At 35.5% G+C, this 19,025-nt stretch overlaps 2 pseudogenes; both read left to right on the top strand.

The window, feature by feature from the left end:
- The window catches only part of LOC140227733 (uncharacterized), a 36,397-nt pseudogene extending 28,185 nt beyond the window's left edge, over window positions 1–8,212 (top strand).
- Window positions 8,213–10,258: 2,046 nt separating this feature from the next.
- Window positions 10,259–12,349, top strand: LOC140227732 (uncharacterized; annotated as a pseudogene).
- Window positions 12,350–19,025: the final 6,676 nt, after the last annotated feature.

Below are 19,025 nucleotides of genomic sequence, written 5' to 3'. Positions count from 1 at the left end.
TTTTTAGATAGCGTATAGTATAAATGTGCATGATCGATACCCAAAAGATTATTGACATTGCACGTTAAACACTTTCACTATAATAGAATAGGTTCCCATTGTCGCGCGACTCGATATGCTAATATGTACTATCTACCACGAATTGATTCTTAGTCTACGAGTGATCGTGGTGATCTTATCATGGCTTATCACATCTTGAGGTCTATGGTGGTAATCGTGTTGATCGTAGAAGAATTGAAGAGTTTGTTTGCAAAAACCGATAAGTCCATATTTGCCAAATGGAGACATTTGCGATTTAAGGTCAAGAAAAATAAAGAGAATAATGAGAAAATTGTTGCTTCTTTTGACCATAACTTCAAAAATATACCTTTATATGTAGTGACCAATATATCATTTAAAATGTATTATTTTGTACTTTATGACAGATATCGTACTTCAAAATCTTCAAAAATGGACTTATCGGTTTTTGCAAACAAACCCTTCAATTATTGGTATGTTCGAAAAATTACTACGATCAACAGAATGTCTTTGACTGACATCAAGATTTGATTAGGCCTATCTGATGATCAGCACGATAAGTCCCCGAGTAAGACCACGATTTCGGGCGAATCGAGAAAGCGGAACCAGCTTAGTGAATTCCACGAGAGTGGTAACGTACCATAAAGGATGATCAACTCGACAGTTTCAATACCGCACGTATCAATTATTTACATAATTTCAAAGATTACTTCTCTTATGTAAGCTAGATTTTTTTTAAATCTTACAACAGAGATTTAGACTATCATTAGCAACTGGTAATTTAGCGATGTACGAAGACTAATTCGCATCATTATTTGAGTCGCTATTCTAATGTACAATTGATGAAAACCCAATAAATCTGATTTTCAGGTTATTTTTTTATGTTACCCTGCACCACAAAACAAACAAAAAAATCGCCAGACATAATTTGTTTAGTTAAGACCATGTTCTGAAAGAGCAGACTTTAAGCTTTAAAATGATGTATAACTCAAATCAAATGGACTCTCCTAACCTATCTAGATATTGGAAAGAAAGCACAAACTCAGGAAAAATGTGAACTGAGAAAAGAGGCTCTGAAGTACAGTGTCTATTCAAGCGATGAATGGGACAAAAAAAAAGGAAGTAAACCACCCGAGTAAAAACAATGAAGGGAATATCAGATTAAACTGAAATTAAGCATGCGTCAATAACACATTCTGTCCATAATTAATTTTAACGTTCAAAGCGATATCACTATCTTTTCAAAGTGAAGAGTGAAGAGAAAGTGAAGAGTGTGGACAAGGTTTTTCAGAAATGAAAACGGGACTCGAAAGACACACCTAATCACACTATTCTACCAAAAATGTTCGAGATAAACTGCTGAAAAACACACTTTCCCGCTCGTTTTCTGACCCCAAATTTTAGCATAATGTAAAAGAAGACTAGCTCTTTCAGAAAATATGAAAAAGTCAAGATCGGCTAGGTTGACCCATTTCACTTATTTTCAGTCCTCACGCAAAATCAGTGTGTGCGACTTTTTGTTCGTTTTGTGATGCACGGTCACATATAATAACAGGTCTGTGCCATTAACGTCACTTTCATGGGCATAATACCGTGCATGCCTTAAAGATGGGCAATCCCTTTTGCATTCCTTCCCGAATAGCACAGAACATATCATTCATTTCAAGAGTTTATGCCATGTCAAAACGCTAAATCTTTTTTTGTAAAACCATCATCTCCTTATGAAATTATACAAATATCTTCGTTAATTCAGACATCAAAAGCCAGTGGGCCAGATGATATATCTCCTCGAGTCATTAAAGATTGTATTCAGTATATTGCTGACCCATTATGTAATATTTTTAATATGTCATTGAGCACTGGTATTGTGCCAAATGAATTCAAACTTGCTAAAATAGTTCCTTTATTTAAAAAAGATAATCCGCAGAATATTGAAAATTATAGACCCGTTGCTCTCCTTTCTATCTTTGCTAAGCTACTTGAAAGACTTATGTATGATAGACTTTATGATTATCTTACCAAGGAGAATATTTTAATTCCTGAACAGTTTGGTTTTCGGAAAAATCATTCCACCTCATTGAATTTGATATATTTTACTGATTATATTTTACAAGAAATTGATAAAGGTAATATTTGTTGTGGAGTGTTCATGGATCTTTCAAAAGCTTTTGACACCATCAACCACCATATCCTTTTATCAAAGCTTTGGTCATATGGAATAAGGGGTTTACCCCTACAATGGTTTTCTAATTAATTGTTAAATAGAAAACAATATGTGGTGGTTGATGGTGTCGAATCCATGCAAGGAGAGGTAAACATCGGTGTACCTCAAGGCTCTGTGCTGGGGCCACTGTTATTTTTGATATATGTTAATGAAATTGTAAATTGTTCAGAAATATTGAAATTTTCTCTTTTTGCTGATGACACTGTAGTGTCATATTCTCACAAAAATGTAAACACACTTATATTTACCCTGAATAATGAATTACAAATGTTGAATGAATGGTTTAAATGTAATAAGTTATTTTTGAATTTTACAAAAACAAAATATGTTTTATTTCATTCTAAGGGAAAGAAAATTTCTGTAAATTCTGATTTGATTAAGATTGAAAATGTAATTATTGAAAGAACTCAAATTATAAATTTTCTTGGTATTTCTATTCATGAATCTCTTGAGTGGAAGCACCACTTAGAAAACATATCTTCGAGAATATCAAAATGTGTTGGAGTGTTATCTAAATTGGTAAGTTTTGTACCTAGAAAAGTTTTATTTTATATATACAATGCAATAATATTACCGCATTTTAATTATTGTAATGAAATATGGGGTAAGACATATAAAACTCATGTTGAGAAATTATATATGTTACAAAAGCGTGCGATCAGATTGATTTCTAAGAGTTTACCACTTTTTGTCAAGTTAAAAATTCTACCCATTTATGAACTTGTTCGATTTAATATATTAGTGTTTATGTTTAAGTATCATAAAGGTATTCTCCCAGTTTTGTTTCATGATATGTTTAAATCTAATTTGTGTTTTCATGATTATTCTACTCGTGAAAGATATAGTCTGAGAAAGCCATTAGCCCGTTTAACAGTTAGAACCCATTCAATTCGTTTTACAGGTGTAAATGAATGGAATTCAATCAGTCCAGATCTCAAATCCAGCACTACACTTTCTCGCTTCAGAACATTATTCAAACAACATACTTTTAAGAAACTGTTATCCATGTCTGAGTAGACTGCTTGCTACCAAATTTCTTCTACTGTTCACTTCTTTGATCCTGACATTGCTACTGAATGAGTGTGTTGGGTGTGCGCTGCATGGGTGCGAGTGATAAGAATGTGATGTGTGTGTGTGTGTGTGTGTGTGTGCATAGTTTAGGGCTGATAAGTATCTTTTTGTATATATATATTTTTTTTTTCATTTTCATTTTTGCACAATTTGCTATTAAGCAACTGTATTTTGTATAATTTTGTTTTGGGCCCCAACAACAAGCACCAGATGCTTCAAAGGGGTCCCGGCATTAATTTCCAAATATGTGCATGTATGTTTATACACATTGTTTTTGTTTTTACTGTGTACATAATGTACTTTTGATTTATTTTGTGCCAAATAAATTGAAATTGAAAATATTATTCCCCGTGACTTCTGAAAGAGAGAAGTTGAGTGTTCTTTTATTATTTTAGAAAAGTGAGAATATCTTGAATTTTCTTTATACTTTCTTTATATAGTTGTACTCATATGACATCACAAGCTTTATTAGTCGTCTCATCCAGCCGTGACTGAGCAGAAACTTCAAAAATTAATAACTTTTGAACGGATTCTCCAATTTTCCTCAAACTCTCATTGATGTGTTCTACTAATATTGCTGCATTCACTCAACCCACATGTCTATGAAGGTGAACTTGTCCTTTAAGCTGTGAGAAAGGAAGAATGCACTAGCTCATTTTACTTTATTATCTATGGCAGATAACAACACACCACTTAATGAACTACATAAGTGCATCACACAGATCTGTAAAACTTGAGTAGTAGTTTAGATTTGTAATTTGTAAAATTATTCAAATCTGAACGGTCAATTAAATTCAACAAATAAAGATCCTCTTGAGTTCGAAATTTACAGGAGGTTGCCAAATATTTTGTTCTTCAATACGTAAGTGTTCTCAATTTTCTTTTTACTTAAAGCAATAACTATTATGAAAGCATCTATTTCAGACATGATTTCACGTCTAAACGGAGCCCGTCTGCACTATACATTGAATTAAAAGTTTGATACAGATGATGAATCCCAATGGTGTGATGGAGAAGATTGTTTCATCTTCCAACATAATTTGTTACCAAATTAAAACTAAGCGTTTTGGAGGTATGTAGGAGGCCCGTAGGATTCTTTGAAAGTGTTGGGGGGGGGGGGTTCCGTACGTAATTAATTTTGAGAAAACGGACCTTGGATGTATGTGAAAATGTCGGACTACTTTTTCTCTATAACAAATATGGAATGTCTTACCACTGATGTATACAATTCAAATATTTGTCATTACTATGTCATAGAATAATACCTGATAAAATAATGTCCGCGAGTAAGCAAGCGCTTCAGAAAATGATTATTTTCATGTCACACACAGAATTATGGCATTTCGTTTCTCACTTACAACAGTAAGTATCTCATTTATAGGTAGATACATTTCTCTTGAATGTCTCAAACCGTTAGCACTTACCCCGTGCATAAGATAATCAATGCACGTTTAGGTTATATCATCGTTTTCCATCATCAGAGCATCGTCATCAATGACGCCGGAAGCTTTTAAATGCCCTATAAAAACGACTTTTGTACTCTCGGTTTTTACACCCTAACCCCACTCGGTCGCTTCGCTCCCTCGCCGAGGATCTCACACCGTAACATAATGTACCCCCTATTGATATAATCGTATAGTCCTTCGCACTAATTATTTTTTCACTATATTAAATTTTTTTCCTAGAAATTTGCTTTTAAATGCTCTGTAAACGCGACTTTTGTCCTCTGTTTTCACAAAAAAATCCCTACCCTGGGAGGGGGTATTCCCCCTCTCACACCCTCCCCCGCTCGGTCACTTGGCTCCCTCTCGCCGAGGATCTCAAACCGTCACATAAATGTACTCCCGTATGTTATAATCATAGTCCTTCGCACTATTTTTTTTCCACTATGTTTAATTTCCTAGAAATTTGCTTTTAACTGTTCTATAAACGCGACTTTTGTACCCTGTTTTTACAAAAAGTCCCTACCGTGAGAGGTGGTATCCCTCCTCCCACACCCTAACCGCACTGAATTCAGTGTTTCTGGGGAAAAAATGTGAAAAAAAACATAATTCGTTCCTTAATATTTCATGACAAAAACTCTTTATCCTATAAAATAGGGTACCAACTTGTAGGAAATTTAATTTTCTTTGATATGATATCATTTCTACGGTAATTGGATATTTTTAACTAAAGTTATTCAAAAATAATCCGTCTTCTAGCAACGGACGGCGGCCTTCTTAGAAATATGCAAATAAGACGCACGCGCAACCCTTTCTTCCGCTGGCGACAACCGGATTCGCAAAGTACAGGTTCTGACGATCTTCGAACATATCGATTTTTTTTCGATTTTTTTTTTTTATGGGGTGGGGGGGGGGGAGCACGGGGACCCTTTCTGAAGAATTTATGATGTAACCCAATATCGGCCGCCATGAACTACACAGATACTTCCCTTCATTTTGTTATGAAAACCGTGGTTTATTTTAAACTCTGAAACTTAGCGTTTTTAGCATAAGATTCTGTTTTTTTTCCACTTTAATCTTCCAATAAGAGAAAACTGTCATGTCTAACTTTTTTTCTCTAACTTTTTAATGTTATGTATGTTGTGATTAATTCCACGTTCTTGGAGGGCGAATCTAAAAAGACAAGAAACTGTTGATATGGGGAGCTGAATGGATTGAGTTTGGTAACGCAAAGTAGAAAAAAATATTTCATATAAGGAAAAGAAAGTGTAATTTTTCTTTCTTACTTCACCGATTTCGATGAGATTTAATCAAGAGATAGCAGTGATCACCAACAAACCCCATAAACAGAACGTACGCAATTGCGCGCGGAGACATTATAACCCTTAAATATTGCTGTAAAACCTATTGAACCATATCCCCTTTAATGTCGTGTAACTTTTAAAGGAATTGGTGTATTGGAAAGCCGTTTTCACACGATAATAGTTATGTTTGGGGAATAATTTTAGGAAAATTCAAGTGTTATTTGTAAACGCATATTAAATGTATGGAAAAGAACATTATTACCGAATTCCGTATTAAAAAAAAAAAAAAAACATAATTCCTTCCTTAATATTTCATGAAAAAACTATTTATCATATCAAATGGGGTATCAACTTGTAGGAAATTTAATTTTCTTCAAAATGATACCATTTCTATGGTAATTTGATATTCTTAACTAAAGTTATTCAAAAATAATCCTTCTCCTAGCAACGGGCGGCGGCCATCTTAGAAATATGCAAATTAGACGCGCGCGCAACCTTTTTTTCCGCTGGCGACAACCGGATTCGGAAAATACAGGTTCTGACGATCTTCGGACATATCGTAGATTTTTTTTTTCTTTTTTTTTTTTTGGGGGGGGGGTGCACGGGGACCCTTTCTGGCTGCAAGACTATAGGAAGTAGTAGGACTTTACCGTTAATTATGTTTTTGGTTGATACTGATTTTCAATTTCCCTGTAAACAGGCACGAGAGGGTCCACACAAGATTTGACGACAAGGGAATCAACGTCTCCTTTGAGTGAGTTTCATTTTCCAGATAAATCAAATACGTACAGTAGATAAATGTAACTTTTGTACAGTACAAGCACATTTCTTAAAGAAAACTATAATAATGCTAAAATTAGACGCTGGAATACGGAAGGTATACGAAAGATCAGCACAGAAATATTTCATGCTTTACCAAAGGGCTGCATAAAGCCTTGTTTATCTATTTTATTTATTTATTAAGTCTTCTTTAAAAGCAGGGTTGTCCCATTCAGTGCCACAAGGGCCTGCTTTACAAGGGAGCCCTGCGTTCATATAAATGACATTACATGTGCACACAATAAAAAACAAGAACAAAACGAACACAGATATGATACAGCTAAAGAACAATCGGATCGAAAGAACATAAAACACATAAGAAAGAACATAAAACGAGCAGAGAAAATAGATATCTGAATAATTCATAGCTAGTGCAAAGGGAGATGAGAGATTGATGTTGGCGTACACGATTTTTAAAATGTTTGCAATGAGGAGGCTGTTTGAATAAAAATGGGTAACTCATTGAATGATTTGCTTGCAGCATATGTGAAGGAGCATTTCTTATATTCAGTTCTAGGTTTGGGTATATGTATGTGTGTTTTGTTAAAAAAAAAGAAAAAAAAAAACCGCTGAAAACACACTTTCCCATATATGTTATAATCCCAAACTAAAGAATAACGTAGAGGAGGAATAACTCTTTCAGAAAACATGAAGACTGAAGTTCTAGGTTTGGGTATATATACATATGTGTTTTGTTAAAAAAAGAAAGAAAAAAAAACTGCTGAAAACACACTTTCCCATTTATGTTATGATTTCAAACTAAAGAATAACGTAGAGGAAGGATAACTCTTTCAGAATATGTGAAGACTCAAGATTGACTCATTGACACAAAGTTGACTCATTTCACCTTTTTTGAGTCCTCACGTAATAATGAAGGGGTGCGGCTGTTTGTTGGTTTTTATGATGCACGGTCACATATACATCATACTATTTGTAATTTGTTATTAAAATTATATTATATTCCAGCCAAATCACCAATTTCAATTTCAATGCTTCAATTTAAATGTTCATACGGACAAACTGCCTAGCTGGGTTGTTGATAGCTACGTGGGTTAAAGATTGATGATATTTATATTGTTCCCTACAATATCTAATGAATTATCTAGGCCAATTGTATTATTATTCAGAGAAAAAAAGATTACCATCTTTTGCCAGTTTGTATTGTATTCACACTCTCTCTATATATATATACAACCAAATACCCAAGTCGAAGCACTCTGCAAACTTAGTAGATGCGTTGATGATATCAAGCAATGGTCTCACGATGATTATTTGAAATTGAATTGTGTTAAATCGGAATTTTTGTATGTTCATTCTCAGTTCAGGCGGGGTAGCTCTCTAACATAATTTTCCTTTGAAGATAGTACTATCCCCATCTCTCAGTCCGTCAGAGATCTCGGAGTTATTGTAGATAAGCATCTGAACTTTCAACAACATATTAAGAATTCATGTCGTTCTGCTGCTTGGGGTATTTGTAAAATTGGTAAAATACTTAAATTATTGGATCAGTCTTCCACAGAACGTCTCATTCACGCATTTGTTTCCTCTCATCTTGACTACTGCAATTCCCTTCTTGTTGGTCTCCCTGCTTCAAGTACTGCACCACTTCAAAGAATTCAAAATACAGCTGCTAGGCTTGTGACCCTTACAAAAAGATCTGACCACATTACTCCAGTTCTCCAATCCCTCCACTGGCTCCCCATCCATCAACGTATCACTTTTAAAATCCTCCTTATTGTTTACAAGATATGTAATAATCTTGCCCCATCTTATCTTAAAGATCTAATTTCCTTCCGCTCCTCCACTTCAACCCGTTCTCTTCGTTCTTCCTCCGCTCTCCAATTATCACGTGGTCCCCGCACCTGTACACGTTATGGTGATAGGGCCTTTTCAGTTATTTCCCCACTTCTTTGGAATGAACTCCCTTTTTATATTCGTAACGCTGAAAATGTTGATAGGTTTAAGTCATTGTTGAAAACTCATCTGTTTACACAACCTTAATCTTGCTGTTGTTGTTGTTGCTGTCGTTATCATAATATGTACATAATGCTGTATTTTGTTTTTACGTTATATATATATATTATTTTTCCCCGATTTGATGCGCTTAGAAACATCAGTATTAAGCGCTATATAAATGTTATTCATTATCATTATCATTATATTTTGTGTTTATTTTCTAAAATGAATTGGGAACTTGTGTGTGCGTTTGTGTGTGTTTGCTTTAATAGATTTCCTATAAGAACAGCAACAGAACGTTAGAGGTTAAATTTCAAAGACGATGTTCTCAACTCTAAGTATAATCATAATGCTCCTAACCATGCTAACGGGTTTTAATTCACTGCAATAAGATGTAGTTTAAATGTATTTTCAATCTTACTAGTGACTTTCTTTTTAAATCGACCCTGTAAGTAATTATTATCATAAACATCCTCTGCCATCCATTTAACAAAATATCAAACCTCCCTATGCCCTGTGTTGCTTAAATAGAGATACAAACTCAAATCGCCTGTACATTACACATTACTCACGACGACGTTTACCAAAGAATATCTCTCTTACCGTTTTTGTGTGAGCTGTTGATTTTCCTCAGACTAACATGTTCTTTCTTGGGTGATTGTTGCACGGCTTTTATCATTTATGACACAGCTTAGCAGATAAATCAAACTTTCATCTAAATTGCAGGCAGGAAAGGAGCCACGCAGAAAGTAGTAGTAACATCCGCGCCGATTTTGGGATTTCTTCTTCTTGCGGTACTTGGTACTGGTATTCTTCGAAAGTTTATCAAGAACCGTGGCAAGAAGACAGTAAGTATTCTGATGACTCTTGTTTAAATGGTATTACTAGATTTGAATTGGTATCTTTTAAACTTTAACTATCGAGAACAGAAATGTCTTTCAGAAGCATAATGCTATGGGTGTACTGTTCCTGCTTGTTTTTTTTTTTTTTTTTTTTTTTTTTTTTTTTTTTTTTAAGGAATGAAATAACCATTGCAAACTGAATATCACATTAACGGTATAGATTTTGTCAGTTACGTATTGTAGAAATTGTAACTTCCCCGTTAAATGTCGACATATATGGGTTCATTATTAAAATAGACACCAGGGGCCCGTTTCATAGAACTTGTCATCAGTGACAACTGCCACATTTCTATGACAAATTTGTTCTCAGCCAATCAGATGCAAGTATTTCAGTAGCTTGTCACATCTATGACAACTTGTCACTGATGATAAGTTTTATGAAACAGGCCCCAGGTTTGCAATGTATATTCCTATTTGTTTAGACACGTGTCTGGAGAGATGGTAGAGTGAATCAGATGATAACGATCACCGTTTGCCCATGTGCTCTATTCACCTTTACAGGACCACGATCATGTAAGGGACATGAGTAGCAAGAGGGATGTTCAAAGATCTGCATCCGCCTGCTCCAGCAAACCACGAGAAGAGGAAGACAAGTATATCGGCGCAATTGAAATGGACATCAATGATCCATTGTATTCTACAGCCATCTACTCAACCATATCAAGAGAAAAGCTCGAAGGAGATGAGAATGGTTGTATAGTGCTCGAAGCGAAAACCAACGAAATTACTTCGGATCAATCAGAGACCATCAATATTCCATATTCATGCAAAGAGGACACGCATATTGGCAGTAATGAAAACCTAGTCCATTTCGCAATGAACCCTCATGACCCATTATACTCCACCTTCATCTACTCAGGCAAACCAAGCGAAAAGCCCGATGTTGATGAACTTGGTTATCTCGTTCTCGAAGAAAATGCAGGTAAATTTATTCCAGATCAATCCGACACTATTCAAGAACTGCAGTTATGCCCCGAATACATGGAAATTGGTACTTATGAAAAACATCGCCCTCCCATGAATCCATTATATGCAATATCTATCTACTCAGGTAAATCAAGCGAAAAAACAGAGGTTGATGAACATGGCTATCTCGTTCTTGAAGAAAATCCTGGTAAAATTTTTCCAGACCAGCCCGAGCCAATACTAGAACCGCAGTCTCTAACCGAGTATATATATATTGAGAGTAATAAAGACAGCGTCCTTCTTTCAACAAGCTTGACAGATACGATACGAGACAATAGAAGAACCACAGTCTCCCCCTGAGTATATGTATATCGAAAGTAATGATGGTGTCCTTCTTGCAGCAGACGTGACGGATCTATCATATTCTACATCTATCTACTCAGACAAAGCAAGCGAAGAGCCAGAGGTGGATGAACGTGGCTATCTTGTTCTTGAAGAAAATGCCGGAAAAATTGCTGCAGACCGGCAAGAGACAATGGAAGAACCACAGTCTCTCTCCGAGTATATGTATATTGAGAGTAGTGGAGGACGTGTCCCTCTTGCAACAAGCTTGACGGATCCATCATATTGTATATCTATCAACTCAGACAAAGCAAACGAAAAGCCCGAGGTGGATGAACATGGCTATCTTGTTCTTGAAGACAAATTGCTCCAGACCATGCCCGAGACAATACAAGAACCGCAATCTCTACCCGAGTATATATATATATTGAGAGTAAAGAAGAAAGCGTCCCTCTTGCAACAAGCTTGATGGATCCATCATATTCTACATCTATCTACCCAGGAAGCCCGAGCGAAAAGCCAGAGGTGGATGAACACGGCTCTCTCGTTATTGAAGAAGATGCCGGTAAAATGACTCCAGACAAATACGAAACAATAGGAGAACCGCAGTCTCTCCTGGAGTATATGTATATCGAGAGTAATGAAGAACGTGTCCCTCTTGCAACAAGCTTGACGGATTCATCATGTTCTACATCTATTTACCAAGAAAAAGCAAACGAAAAGGCCGAGGTGGATGAACATGACTATCTTGTTCTTGAAGAAGGTGCCGGTAAAATTACTCCAGACCAATACGAGACAATACAAGAACCGCAGTCTGTCCGTGAGTATTATGTATATCATGAGAAGTGAAGAAGATGTCCCTCTGGCAACAGGCTTGACGGATCTATCATATTCTACACCTATCTACTCAGACAAAGCAAGCGAAAAGCCCGAGGATCACGAACATAGCTATATCTTTCTTGAAGAAAATGCGGGTAACATTACTCCACACTAATCCGAGACAATACAAAAACCGCAGTCTCTCCCCAAGTAAATATAGACACAGAGTAATGAAGAACCAGTGTGACGAATCTATCATATTCTACATTTGTCTATTCAGGCAACCCAACGAAAAACCCGAGGTGGTTGAACATGGCAGAGCAAATGCCATTTTATTATTCCAGACCAATCCGAGACAATAGATTGACAGAAGAACCGCAATTGCTCCCCGAATACATGTATATCAAGATTAAAGCAAAATATGTCCCTCTTGCGACAAGCTTGAATGATCCATCTATCTTCTCACGCAAACTAAGCAAAAAGCCCGACTTGATGCATGAAAAAAAAAAAAAGCTTTCAATCGTTTTGGAAGCAAATGCCAGCTAAACAACTTCAGACCTATGTGAGACAATCCTAGAACCGCAATCATGTCCCGTGTACATGTATAATATTATATAGACAGAAATGGGTAAAGTTCCCATCTTGTGACAAGCCCGAAAGATTTATTGATGTATACGCCTGATGTATACGCCTATACACATGCAAACCAAGCGAAAAGTCTGAGATTGGTGAACATGGCAAATGTCACAGGAAATGTTCTTGAATTTTCCGTGTTGTCTCTGAAATAAAGTAATAGTTGTAACCGTATAAATGCTTAGTAAACAATTAAATACAATGGTAACTTCCTGCATTGAGAAAGGGCCTGAAATGTCAAGACCACAAATTGACAGTCAAACGCAATAACTTTGTGATAAAATCAAATATCCTGAGATTGGTCCATCTCCCAATGTTGAAATTCCAGAGCAAAAATAAATGCACACGGAAGAGTGCACTGGCAGTAACAAAACATAATAAACAACAGATTAAGATTAGAAAAAAAAAACTGTATAGTTACTACTAAATTTTCCATTCATGTTGTCGTCGTACCATCTTTCGACGATCGTTTCTTCTCACTTTGTCGCTAACCAAACTGTGATGTTGACAGAGGGGTACATTTCGAGTTTCATTTCAGTGACTAAAATTATAGCAATGCGAGTTCCACATGTTTTTTTTTTTAATGAAACTATGGGCCACAATATCTAACCAATCGCAAATTAAGAGAGACCATTATAGAAGGAGGATAGACGAGTTTATTTATGAGCTGCAAATATTGCGTGGTGATTGTGCCTTTTTTTTTTGTCATACCACTAATTTGTATCCGTAGATAAAATAAATTTGTTTTCATTTTTACAGTCTTTTGAAATGTCTCTTGCTCGTCATAATTGCTGATTGATCAATTAAAATCTAGAATTTGATGCGCAAGAAATGATTCCTCTTGTTTCGTTTTCGTTGCAACTGCAACTGATCAGGAGGTCGTAGTATGTACGCCCATGATTTTTACCATGGCTACTACCAAAACACTGATCAATTCAGAGCTTATTTACGTCGATGTAGGGCAATTTGTCAATCAGTTGCAATGATTCATCTTATTTGAATTCATATCATTAAGAGACATTTGTGATTTGTTTGTTACCAAGGGATTTTTGTATCAAACTTGTGATCTCTGTAAGACGGTAAATAATCTATAAAAAAATGGACAATATTGTGTTTTTTGTGACTGATATTTTTTCTTTATATCTATACTCTGGCATGTCGATATCCAATACACATTTGTAGAGGCAGGTAACATGATTACGTGTATACTGAAATCATAAAGAGACTAATACAGTATTAATGTAAAGAAAAGCACTAGTTTAGCACTTTTTCCAATGTTGTCCTACACAGAGTATATTAGAAACACATGCTGGATTCCTTCTAAAATGGCATTGAGCAGATGCTGCTTGACGTTTATTTGATAATATGAACAGTCTGTTGTTGAATATCTTGAAAAAAATATTATTGATATGAATATTAGATATTAGATTAATTTAAAGAAATTGTTGTCTCCTTTACATGTGCGTTTTCTCTCCTTTTCAAGTCATTCTTTTCTTCTTTTCATCTCTATCCACTTTCTTTTTGTGACCTGATTGTTCTCTTTTTTTTTTACTGTTATTATTCACTTTAGAAGTCTGTCATAAAGGTGATGTGTTCAAAAGCAACACATGTTCGATTATAAAAGGATACTGCAGCATATGTGACCCTGCACCTCAAAACAAACAAAAAGTCGCCAGACATGAATTTTTAGTTAAGACCATATTCTGAAAGAGCAGACTTTAAGCTTTAAAATGATGTATAACTCAAATCAAATGGACTCTGCTAATCTATCTAAATATTGGAAAGAAAGCACAAACTCAGGAAAAGTGTGAACTGAGAAAAGAGGCTCTGAAGTACAGTGTCTATTCAAGCGCTTAATCTTTACCAAACCGTGCTGGCTGTGCGATGAATGGGACAAAAAACAGGAAGTAAACCACCAGAGTGACAACAAGGAAGGGATTATCAAATTAAACTGAAATTAAGCATGCCTTATTAACACATTCTGTCCATAATGAATGCCAACTTTCAAAGTAGTAGCACTATCCTTTCAAAAGTTATTAAAGTTGAAAGTGAAGAGTGTGGACAAGGTTTTTCAGAAATGAAAAAGGGATTCTAAAGACACACCTAACCACACTATTCTACCAAAAATGTTCGAGATAAACTGCTAAAAAACACACTTTCCTGCCCGTTTTATGATACCAAATTTTAGCATAATGTAAAAGAAGACCCGCTCTTTCAGAAAATATGAAAAAAGTCAAGTTCGGCTAGGTTGACCCATTTCACTTATTTTCAGTCCTCACGCAAAATCAGTGTGTGCGACTTTATGTTCGTTTTGAGGTGCACGGTCACATATATAACAGAAAGTGATCAATGCTTTTAAATCTTTTGAAGAAAAATAGCCTTCCTCAATTTCTTAGTTAGAATAGTGTACAGTGTATCATATTATTGTGTTATCAAGTCATTTTTTTCAATTCTTAAGTTATTGTAAGTAAGATTCAGAATAAAATTCCATTTTCATATTTTTGGGATTCCTTAAAAACGTGTATTAATGTTTATTTTCCGATAATTTGTATCTTCCCTATCTTCCCTTGTTCCGTTTTCTATTATACAAATAATGAATGTTTATGAGTGCAATGGACAGAATATTTCATCTTTCACCGAACGAAATATTCTGTCCACAGCACGAATTAAAAACATTTATTATTTGTTTTATATAACGCCTATAATATATCCTTCTCATCTGATGTTTTATTAATTTCGAAAAAAGAGAGAATTTGAGATCGCGAGAGTGCTCACTGAGCGTTTTACTCTAGCACGCTGTCCCATACACACACTGCAAACAAAAGCGTTTGACACGCGTAGTGTGCCGGGCTCTCAGCGAGCGTGCAATAGAGCAAATCGTATGGATCCAAAATTACACAGTAGATGGAGTCGCAATTGCACGGGTGATGACGTCTTAATGAAATGGGCCGAATGCTCATTGTCAAACAACCAATCAAATAACAAGGATGTCTTCAGGCGTTATAATTATAATACCAAGATTCCTGTATCGTCTTTGTTTGCCTGTTTGTCCAATAATTATCAAACATTGGATGATTTCAAGTTTGGTGCTAGTCCTACTCCTAGTGCTAGTCCTAGTGCTATCTCAGCACTAGCACCGGCGATAAAACCGAACTTGAAATCAGTCGGTGTTGGGAGGTTGACCTCTAAATTATGACGTATTTTCGGTTTGTGGTGCTGGGCTTGGTGTTGGATGTCATCCGCTGAAACCGATCTCCGCCGTTTGTGTTAACGATTTACGTGCCCCCCCCCCCCCTTGACTAACACTAGTCCCCAACGGATTATTATCTTCTTCATTTTAGTTTCGGTGCTGGTGTTAGCATCGCTGTGTCGAGACCCATATTTACGTCCATAAGTAGATGCACGTTTTACGTGCAAAGTCAATGCTAACGCAGTGGTCGAACATTCTGGACACGGCTTTTTGAATTTGAGGCTGGGAAGAAAATTAGGATTGCGTTTTGTAGAATGGATGGCCGAAGTTTCGGCATTTTGATTTGTCTTCCTCATTATAATGTCTAAAACTAAGCAGTTTCGCTACGTCATTTATTATTTGACTGTAATCACGCGCCATCACTAAGTTGTCGCGCGATTCCCGCGGACCTCGCGGTGCTGTAATGCCAACACATAGTGCTGGTGATCGATAATTTTGATGGGGATCTCCTCGTTAATCTGACCGTCGGTGTTTGAGCTCAATTTACGGCTGTTATTTGGGGGCTAGCAATAGCACTGGCACTAGCACTAGCACTGAACTTTGAATCACGCATTTTAATGGTTTGGTACCATGTTAGAATATAGATAAGATTAAATGTACTACTCTTTGTTTATGCAATGTAGCCATCCAGCTGTCAACGTTTCTTCAGGCAAATAAATGATTAATACAAAGTCAATGATTTTTCGTTTACTCCTATGAATTATTGAAGAGTAGTCTTTGAACGTTTCTACAAAAAAAAAAAAAAACATCAAAGATTTACTTGTAGCGCGTTACAAACACATTATTCTTTACACGTACATACATGTATCATCGTGCAAGTGAATAGTACAAACACATCTTCGTACATGCGCTGTGGAACTGAATTACATGCATCAACTTGCGTGTGTGATCCACTCTTTAATTAAAGGGGATGGCTAGTAACTGATCAGTGAGAATCGGTGGGAATGCTGGGGATGATTGTTCCAATTCTTGTGGGATTTATTTAAGAGTACATGATATGATGATATATATATATATTAATGTGCGAAAATAATTTGCTTCAGAACGGTCTCATGTTCAAGTAATGTGCAGTTTAATACCCCGTCACTGTACAGGCATGCTAGCCTGGAAACATTAAACTGCACATTACTTGAATATGAAACCATTCTGAAGGAAATCATTTTCACACAACAGTAGATATATAATGTACTCTTGAATGAATCTCACAAGAATTGGAACAATCAGCCCCCAGCATTCCCACTGATTCCCACTGATTAGTTACTAGCCATGCCCTTTAAGGAACCCCCCCCCCAAAAAAAAAACAAAAAAAAAAACAAACAAACAAAAACAAAAACACAAACACAAACAAACAAACAAACAAACAAACAAGCATTAGTGTGTCAGTGTGTCAGTACGGCTACAAATCGTGTGGTCCAAGTGCATTCCCATGGTTACAACAAATATCAGTGTTCTCAAGTAAATAACTTTAATATACAAGGTTAGTGCTCAAAATGGTCTATATCAAATACATAATCATGAACTCTTTTCTTCAATGTCAGTACATGACTATGAATACAAAGTAGTTTGCTTATGTTATCTACGAAGAAGAGCAGACTATGGACTCTCCTGAACCTAAAAATCTAAATGTTGGAAAGAATCAAACACTCTGGAAAAGTATGAATTCAGAAAAGAGGTACTGAAGTCATGAAAGTACAGGGTCTATTCAAGCCCTTCAACGGGAAATCTAGACAATATATAGGTTAGTCTGAAAAAAAAAAGAGTAAAATCTTACACGTACAGCGGCAAAAGTTTGACCTAAATTGGAAGAAAAATAAGGAAGTTATGACATTTGGAGGTTTTGCTAATTTCTGCAAAACAGTTCTTGTACATCGGATAGGAATATGCAAACGAGTGAGCTAACCATGTCATAATCTCACAATGCTCCATTGATCGTTTAAAAAAGATACGAAAATTTAATGTTTCTGTCATTGAAATCTGAAGTGATTCAAAATATGTTATCACATTTGATGCATATGAGTAGGTCAGTTGTATCTCAAAACCTCTTGCCCTATGAAAAAAAAAAATGCAAGAAATTCTAAAATGTGAAGAGATATCACTACTTTTCTAGACAAACCATAGCTCTATACATAGTTGATTTATTCTGGAAAAAAAGATATTACAACTATCTTTCAAATTCTATATGATAACAAAATTTGGAATTGATGATACTGATAAACATTTTTACTTTGGTCGTTTCTGTCCCTAACTCACATTTTAAAACTAAATTAGGCCTAATAATGCTGGGGGCTTGTTTCATCTGGAAATGATGAATACTGCTTTTAATCTTTACCAAGCAGTGATAACCATTAATGAATGGGACAAAAACGGGATTTGAACTACCATGTCAACAATAATGAAGGGATTATTAGATCAAGCTAAAATTAAGCACGCTCTATTAACATTAATACATTCTGTCCAATTATTTGATACTGACAATCAAAGCAGTATTATTACTTTTTCAAAAGTATTTTTTTTTTCAATTAAAGTAAACAGTGTATAAAAGATGTTTGTTTAAAAATGAAAAGGGGCCCCTAAGACATACGTTATCACACCTTAAAAGTAAATGGTGGTTGTAGAAAAAAAAATCTGCTGAAAAACAAATTTTTCATCCTTTTTTATGATCCCGAACTTCAAAATAGTGTATAATAAAATGTATTATTTTTTTTTTACAGCAAACGTGAAAACTCAAAATTGACTCTGTTGACAAGTTGACAATCAAGTTGTGCTACTTTTTGTTGGTTTTGTGATGCACGTTCACATAATCTATGTGACCCATGACGTCAAATAATACAAGTCGCTGACAATATCACCGAGAAAACCCCGACTTTAGTCTGGTACAAGAGTTACTAGAGGAGTGTTAAATTGTCGAGCTTTCAAAGACTTTAATGCTATTTTTTTTTTGTCCAACTTATGGCGTAAGTAATAGTTTTATAGCTTGAGTGAGAGCTTCTTGCCATGAATGATTCTTAAACTCTACCCTCTACCTGCTCTAGCCATCGCCTAAAGATTATCTACTCAGCCATTCCATGTAACTAGACACCAGGACCTTAAAATTTCAAGTTCAACCAATTAAGAAAGATGATTTAATTTTGGTCAGGTATATGTTCAAAGGGTTTGAATCAGATTTTTCACTGCTTTTCACGTTCAAATAGCCGAGCTACAAAAATATGCCTCTTTAGTACTTCTTTAAATTTCACTATTCAAGACATTTTCTATTATCTGTACATTCACAATGTTTTCTTCACATAAGGTCGTATTTTATACCCATTTTACCACATCAAATTGGTTTGTTCATTTATA

This window comes from Diadema setosum, chromosome 4 (assembly GCF_964275005.1).
Source record: "Diadema setosum chromosome 4, eeDiaSeto1, whole genome shotgun sequence".
Lineage (NCBI taxonomy): Eukaryota > Metazoa > Echinodermata > Echinoidea > Diadematoida > Diadematidae > Diadema > Diadema setosum.
The sequence above is the reverse complement of the archived record's forward strand: the minus strand, read 5'-3'. Positions and strand labels throughout refer to the sequence as shown.